Below are 8,099 nucleotides of genomic sequence, written 5' to 3'. Positions count from 1 at the left end.
CACACACACACACGCACACACACACAGTCAAAACCAGAAAAGATGACATACACACCCACATATCAATTTACTCCAGGCTACTCAAAAGAAAGTAATCTTCCAACAGTCTGTTACATTAGTCAACCCAAACTTTTGACCACAAGAGGAGTGTTGTGTTAGTGGACTGTAAAAATAGTGCATGCAGCCATGACGTCACTCATTGGTTGGTAGACCAATGGTAAGTGCCTTTGAGTTTGGCTGTCGCCATCTTGTTTTTGACGACAGTGTGGAGCTAAGGAGGATGATGCGGCATTCTAGTGTTATGTTATGGGTGCATGTTATGGGCTCAAATGCCGTGTGGAAAACTATGTTGGAAAAGGGAGTGGGAGTGGGAGGAAAAACCCAAATACACGATCAATGGTGCAATTCAAACTGATAACCTTGCTGTTGCAACACATTTTAATGACTATTTTGTAAATTTTGTACAAAAACTGAGTTTGAGTTTTCCAAAAACACACCTCCCTTCAAAACACTGGTTAGTGGTGATTCTGCCTTAAATATAACAACTACAAATGAGGCAGTGGTTGGAAAAATACACTCAACCCTGTTGTACAGCAAAGCAAAAGATGTATTTGACCTTCATAGTGCATTTTATAAACTGCATAGAAAATGTATTACCTCTCCTTTAACTATTTTAATAAACAAGTCAATAAATGAGAGCATCTTCCCCAGTAGCTTGAAATTTGAGTTCACTCGCCCACAATTGAGGCGACAGCGATTTCAACGCATCAGGATAGCAACGAAACTACATAAAGAAGCGGGAGAGGCACAGGTCTATACACTGCTCTGTTTGCTGGGGAAAGAGTCAGAACAGGTTTTAAGGACCTTCCATTTTGATGAAAGAGGAGATGAGAATAAATACAAGACTGTGTTGGGCAAATTGGACAATTACTCTGTGCCTAAAGTTAACATCATCCAAAAAAGAAACCGCTTCTACCAGAGAGTCCAAAACATGGCGAGAGCGCAGAGGAGTCCATTAGAAGCTTGCACGATATGACGGACACATGCTCATTTGCTGAAGCAAACGCTGAAATTATTCACGAGTTGTTAGTGGTCGGCATACTTAATAAAGAACTATCAAAGCGGTCGAGTTAGTGCGACAGTTGGAACAAGTTAAAGGACACATTAGTGACAATGGAGCCCAATTCTCAGGGGCTGTGTTTGCGAAGTTTGCAAAACCAGTTGATTTCAGACACAACTACAAGCCCTCATTATGCACAAGCCATTAGGGAAGCAGATTGAGCTGTGCAAACAGCTAAACAGATCAGCAGACAATCTGACCCTGCCTTAGCATTTTTGCCGTACAGAGCAACGTTTTTACAGTCAAAGCGATTGACCCTGCACAGATAATGTTTGGCAGAAAAATCTGCTCCACACTTCCTACTCTGGAGGTTAACCATTGCCATATCTTCAGAAAGTGCAACAAACCGATGACCGTGCCAAGGTACGCTACAGTAGAGTCTAGGACTCCAGGCATCAAGTCAGACCTCCATCCAAGCTCCAGCCGGGGATCCGTGTTGCAGTAAAGCTCGATAATGAGAGGGGCTGGACTAAATCAGCTTCAGTGGTGCAGAAGTGCAGCACACCACAGTCGCCTTCCAGAACAGCAGGTACCAGCTGCAGCTGGTTGCAGAAGAGGTGGCCAAGATCATCAACTGTACACTGGCTGTTATGAGGCAGACAACTTCTTCCTCACAATCGGAGGAATCGGTGTGGTGTGTTACACCACAATCAACTTAACACATGGTTTTTCGTGTTGCCAACATACTGAGCAGATGCGTGGTATTACCGTACCACAGTTAATGGGGAACAGAAGTACCACATTAACCACCCTGAAGAATTACGCCTGGTCAGCGTTTCATCTTGTGCATCCAGTCCAGACAATGAGAGCATGGTTGAGGAGTTCAACTCAGAGAGTACCAACGGCTCTCTATTGGAGTCAGAGAGTTCCTTTCATTTCTGTGAGCTCAGTGTCTCCAGCCACTACCAAAAAGGAGTTATCCCAGGGAGAGAAAAATTTCTGGCCGTGTTCCTTGGGAAACGGCTGGACCACATCTCCCACTCCACCAAGACATGAGTGATGGACTTGAACTTTGATGGGATTTGAAGAATCTGTGGGGGATTGCTGAAGAAACAGGTTTTACTATCCCACAAACTGTTGGAAACCTCCACTGTACCATCTTTAAGAAGCTTTGTGTGGAGTTTGGATCCACAAAGTTGCTGCAAGCTGCCATCGTGTCTGAAGGTATGGCCTTTGAGGAGGCGGTTGCCAGGGAATTGAGAGTGCAGCAGCAGCAAGCTACATATTAAAATACCAGCTTTGTTACAAACCTAAGGAGGATTTTCAGAAGAAGAAGCAACAAAGTATGTTGTGATGTTGACACATTCAACAGTCAAGTGGCTCTCCTGGAGAGTGAATCGACAACCCGGCAGAAGAAATGGAAGAGCTCTGCCATCGTTGGGATGTTCTCTGCCGTGGCCAGGATTCTGAAGAAGCCCTTCACCTCTTGCATCATCCGAGGATCACAGGGTGACTAGCCATCATCTTGAAAACTTAAAACTTTATAACTACATGGGTAATTTTCCAAGATGAATGCACACTCTTAAAAAGGATGTGTAATTTTGGTTTACAGATGTGTTTTTAAAATTTGAAGAGTAAGCAGTGAAAAATGTTTTTAGTAAAAGTAAAAACTAAACTGAAAACTACAACAAGCTTTTGATAAAGCTTATAGTTATTGTGATTTGGCGCTATATAAATAAAATAGAAAATTTAAATGGAAATCGAAATCTGCTGAAACGTTATTGTATTCATGACCATTATTGCCATACTGTTTAGTTCAAAAACATCCAAAACACCAAAGTACAAAGACATCGTGGACCAGACACAAGTTTTTATTTTGAAAAGTCGAAGCTCGGGGATGGCATCAGCCGGGAGCGCATGAGACGGGAGCATGGACTGAGACCGAAGATCTCTAAGCTGCAGTTGTACCCAACTCTCACTGTGTTAAAGATCAAGCTGTTCACCTCAGCGCTCCTCCTAGAGGCCTGGAAAACTCCCGTTGTGTAATCTGTATGCAGCCTTTTTTTGTTGCATCTGTTTTTTATTTTTGCATCACTTCTTTTTTCGGGGTTTGTGGGCTTTTCTATTTGCATAAATACTGTATTTCCAGCGTATTTGCTGAATACTGTGCATGTGTTTTCAAATCAATGAAGTTGATTAAGATGTAAATGCACTGACAAAGTGTATCAAATGTAGTTAAAATAAAAAATAGTTTCATGCAGGTTTCCCTTCACAGAGCTCCTGTCATTTCATAAGGGACACTCACACTCCATACTTGACACAAATGTTGCCAAATTTGTCTTCAAAAGCCCACTAAGAAAATGTTCAATCTAAAATTGGCCAAAGAGCAAACCCCATGACGCAAGTGATTGAATTTGACAATGATAGTGATGGTACTTATGGTCTATAGGTAAGAGGCTCCTGGAGGCCCCTGACACCCAATCTACATAAGCTTAGCAGAAAAGTATATCGCTCCTTGATAACGGAGTGCATTGTATAACCACCCAAAGAGGCAAGTCCTGCCCCAGATCACATTGTTTTGGTTTGTGTGTACATGCAGTTTGCCAGACTCCCCTTGTTGCTATGACAACTGTCATTAGGCACACCCGTGTTTCTCTATTTAGACTATAGTTCATACATTCCCCTGGCTGCGATAAAATCTCACATCTACGTGCGTGAGTGGCCGTAGTTTGGCTCTAAATCCAAGGCAAGGCTGGATAGGAGCACCTTGACAAAGAAAGGACAGCTGAGTTCCAAGTACTGCTCTCCTTTCTAGCGATTTGAGCATATTTGATTCAAATCTTTCAGCACTGAAAAATGTTCAATATGTAGATAAGTAGATAATAAATGTGGCGTCCTTTGGTCAGAAGTGTCTCCGATAGGCTATAGCTGTGTGAGCGAATAATTGAGAGATCTCGATTTGTAGGTGACCTGCACACTTATTTTACGCGTCTGGTGTAACATAGCGCTCAGGAGTCTGTTTCAGAAAGCAGGTTTAGTGAAAACTCTGAGTTTGTTAACCTTGAGAAGAGGGAAACTCTTAAGAAAAGATAACTTAATAAAGCTATCAAAATTTAAAAGCTTAAATTTCTGTACAATCAAACAGCGGTGCTGAAAAAATGATGAAAGTGATGAAAAAACAGTAAAGCTGCCTTGACAGGTATGTTATACCTTATCATTCTGAAACAGTTTAGGATTTTTTCGGACAGTTTTACAGAGTTAATTAATGTGTTTATTGAATTTGAATAGGGAATCCAGAATAATTCTTAAAAATTTTAATTCCTTAACTTCAACTATGGTCTTTTGGTCTATTTTTATAGTCTACTTGGCTTTACCTCTTATGGAGACACACATAGATACAGTCTTTTTGAAGTCGAGCATCAGATGGTTGTCTTTGAGACACCGGGACATACCCTCCATTCCCTTGGTCAGGGTCTCTGCTGCTGCAACAAGTGTCCTAGCTGATGCCTAAATTACTGTATCGTCAGCATACATTTGACAGTTGGCTGACTGACTGCATGTTGATAAATTGTTTGTATATAAACTAAAGAGCAGAGGCCCCAATATGGAGGCCTGTGGGATACCCATTGTGGATTGTAGTGGCGTTGAGGGTTCAGTGTTTATTTTAACCCGTTGCTCTCTATACTCCAGATATGATGCAAACCAGCCGGTAGCATTTTGAAGGTAGTGGATTTATTCAAGAGCATATTTTGGTTCAAAGGCCTTTTTTAGGTCTATAAACACAGCTCCTACAACAATACCCTTGTCCATTACTCTTGATGTTCTCGATGAGGTAGCAGTTTGCCATTTCTGTCGGTACCCTGGTTTAAATCCAAACTGTTTTGAGTTGATACGTATGTTGCTTTCTAGGTGAGGTACAGGATGTTCTGTGATAATCATAATATTGAGAGTGGTCTATGGCTGCCTGCTCTGTCCTTTGCACCAGCCTTGAAAATTGGGGTCATAATGGCTTGTTTCCAACTTTGTTGGAATGTTGCCACTCTGATGGAAGGGTTTACCAGGTGGTTTACATGTTTAACCAGGGCAGAGCAGTGAGTTTTGATAAAAGCAGTGTCCAAGTCAAACTCATTGTTTGCCTCAGATTTGTTTATAGTTTATTAATGATTTCATGTACTTTTTCCTGATTGACTTCCTTCATTTGGAAAAGCTTTGATGGCTCAGAGTTTGTGGTCTGTGATAGGGTTGCTGCTTCAAAATTCTCAGCAAGCTACTCCACTGACTGAATAAAGAAGTTATTGAATTAATTTGCAATAGCTGAATTGTTAGTGCTGAAAACTGATTATTTTTGGGAATACCCGGGTTCCCTGGTTTACTTTTGTTCGCAAATTTTGGTAAACGCTGTTTAGTGAGTTTTTGGACAGCCATGGTCATATTATGATTAGAGAGCCCCAAGATGATGATACGTTGGGGTCTATTAACTCTTGGATTTATCATAGTTTCATGCTGCGTTCCAAGGATCCAATTGTCACAACCTTCGACCCGTGAAAGTGCCCTGGAACGGCAGTCAAACCTGTAACTTACTACTTGTGAACACTTACCAGATTGTTCTCCAAGTTACAGTTTTGACGTCACACACACATAAACAACAAAGTCACCACCTGTTGATGCTGAACAGACACTGGTGATTAACAGTGAGAAATATAAATAAATATACATCAATTTGCAACGTAAAGTAATTCCGCACATTGTAATCAAAACAACACACACAATGTGTACTACTACAGGTTATGTTTTTTAAATTAAGTCCAAAATATGTTGCAGACTAGAAATCACTAGTATTAGCTAGCGCTAGCTAAGGTAGGTGGGTAGGTATTGGTAGGTAGCCAAATGCTAAAGCAAATGCTAGCTATAAGGGTTTGTCGTGTCTTTGCCTGGAACGCTACCAAGTTGTGAGTTCTGACTTGAAGTCGAAACTTATGGGATAAAATTTGTGTCTGGAATGCAGCATAACTTGATTGCGTAATCCTTGTTTGGCCTTTTGCCATCTGCTGAAGATTGTTTTGACAGCAGCCTCTTTAAGTTTTTTCTACAACTTTTCTCTAGCCAGTTAATACTAAAATCACCAAAAAAGATGAATTTGGTTTATTTGGGTTATCATAAAATGAAAGATCATGGGATAGTGGGTTACTCAGCACTACAATGTTAAAATTCATCTTTGGGGATAATACAGCATTCAAAGCCAAACATTCTATTGGTGTGTCCAGTTTGATTTTATTACATTACAGACTAAGTGTCTCTAACATAAAATAGTACTCCCCCCAGCCTTTGGTAGATGTTTTATCCTTTCTATGACAGGACATCAAACAATTAATCATGCTTGTCGGGATGTTACTGTGCAGCCAAGTTTCGATCAACGTAAAAAAAAAAAAAAATCTAAATTAGAGTCAGTTAGCAGGTGTTGAATCTGGTCGCATTTTGGCAATATACTCCAAATATTCAAGTGTCCACCCAGAATTCCCTTAGGTTTAGACATAGGCTCCCGTAATAACCTTGTGTGGTTTATAGTCTTAAAAAAAACAGAATTTTCGTTGTTTTCTTGCTGATTGGATATATATATATATTGTCACTGTGTGGAATTCCTGTTACCTTGGTGAAGACTTCAGTCCCTTCGGAGCTCAGTTGCCACCTGTGCAGTCCACCTGTTGGTGTACCCTCCAGGTAAAAGGTTTGTAGATGGGCCTGGGTTTAACTGCACGTCCCCAGACAATTGAATCGGAGTCAAGAGAACATTGAAACCCTGCCAATTTCCTCTTCTTTGGTTGTCCAAATTGTTTGATAATCGAGTAGATGGCAAGGTATCCATGTCCGATTAATCTCGGCACTCCATTTAAATTTATTATTTGATGTCCCAGGTTATTTGTCAACCTGGGACATCTGTTTGTTAGTGTTTCGGTGTTCACCAAGTGATCGGCCTAACAGCAGAAGTCAACAGCAAAGCTGTAATGCACAAACAATTCCTCAATCCCTATGATTGTTATTTGACTGGTTTCTTTGTTCTGTCCAACTATTTGAGTAAAAGCAAGCGCTATTCTGCCAATTAGTAGCAGAAAATAATTAGTTAGAAAGGATTGGAGTGGAGCCTGACAAACCAGCAGCCATCTTTTTACAATTCAGTGTATTATTCTCTTCAGATTACCTGACATTGCTAAGAACCCCGAAGCAGCTAAAATCCTTAGAATCCAAATTTCCTTTCTCTGATGGCCTAAATCTGTTCAGATTAAGTTGCTTTGTTATTGCCAAAAAGGTTTGAAGAAGCGGGGTTAGGTACGTATTTCTACCCCTTTTGAACAGGAACAATATTCTTTCAGTTGCCAATTTGTTGTTTATATGTTGCTGAGGATCTTTTCTGTATGTTGTTTTTTATGTTTTGTTTGAACTTTTTATTTTTTTAACATATTCAATAAATCAACCAAACAAAATGTGTCCAGATGATCTAGAATCAAGGCAGGGTCACAAGAACATGAATGGTGATCATAAAGCATTTTAACTAATGGAAAAATGAGGCAGATCCAATAAGAAATGCATTGAGAAAAGGCCTGGAGTGCTCAGAAGTTCAAACACATAACGAAGGTGCTCTTTAGAAGGGAACGCAAATGTTTTAAAAAAAGAAGAAAGGTTCAAAGCTACTCTTCTTTTCTGCAAAAAGCTAAAAAAAAAAAAAAAAGTTTCATTATTGTATATAAATTTCATATTTCATATTGTTAAAAAATACTCAATGCTCAAGTGTTATCTTGCAAGAGTAATGTTATGGGAGCTATGTTATCTTGTGCGGTGTTTGTTGGAATGACACCCTCAATAATGGGACTTTGCAGGGGATTGGTGCCCAGCTGAGAGATAGCGTGTGACTGTGTGCAGCCACAGCCACCCACACAGATAAAAGAGGAATGGTGTCGTGCAGACAAAGACACCAGGCTTCACCGGTCCTTTAGATGCCTGCCCTTTCTTGGAAGAGTCACACGCGGGCCAGTCATTTACTTCT

Source organism: Etheostoma cragini, chromosome 17 (assembly GCF_013103735.1).
Source record: "Etheostoma cragini isolate CJK2018 chromosome 17, CSU_Ecrag_1.0, whole genome shotgun sequence".
Taxonomy (NCBI): Eukaryota; Metazoa; Chordata; class Actinopteri; order Perciformes; family Percidae; genus Etheostoma; species Etheostoma cragini.
This window is presented reverse-complemented; position numbering follows the sequence as displayed.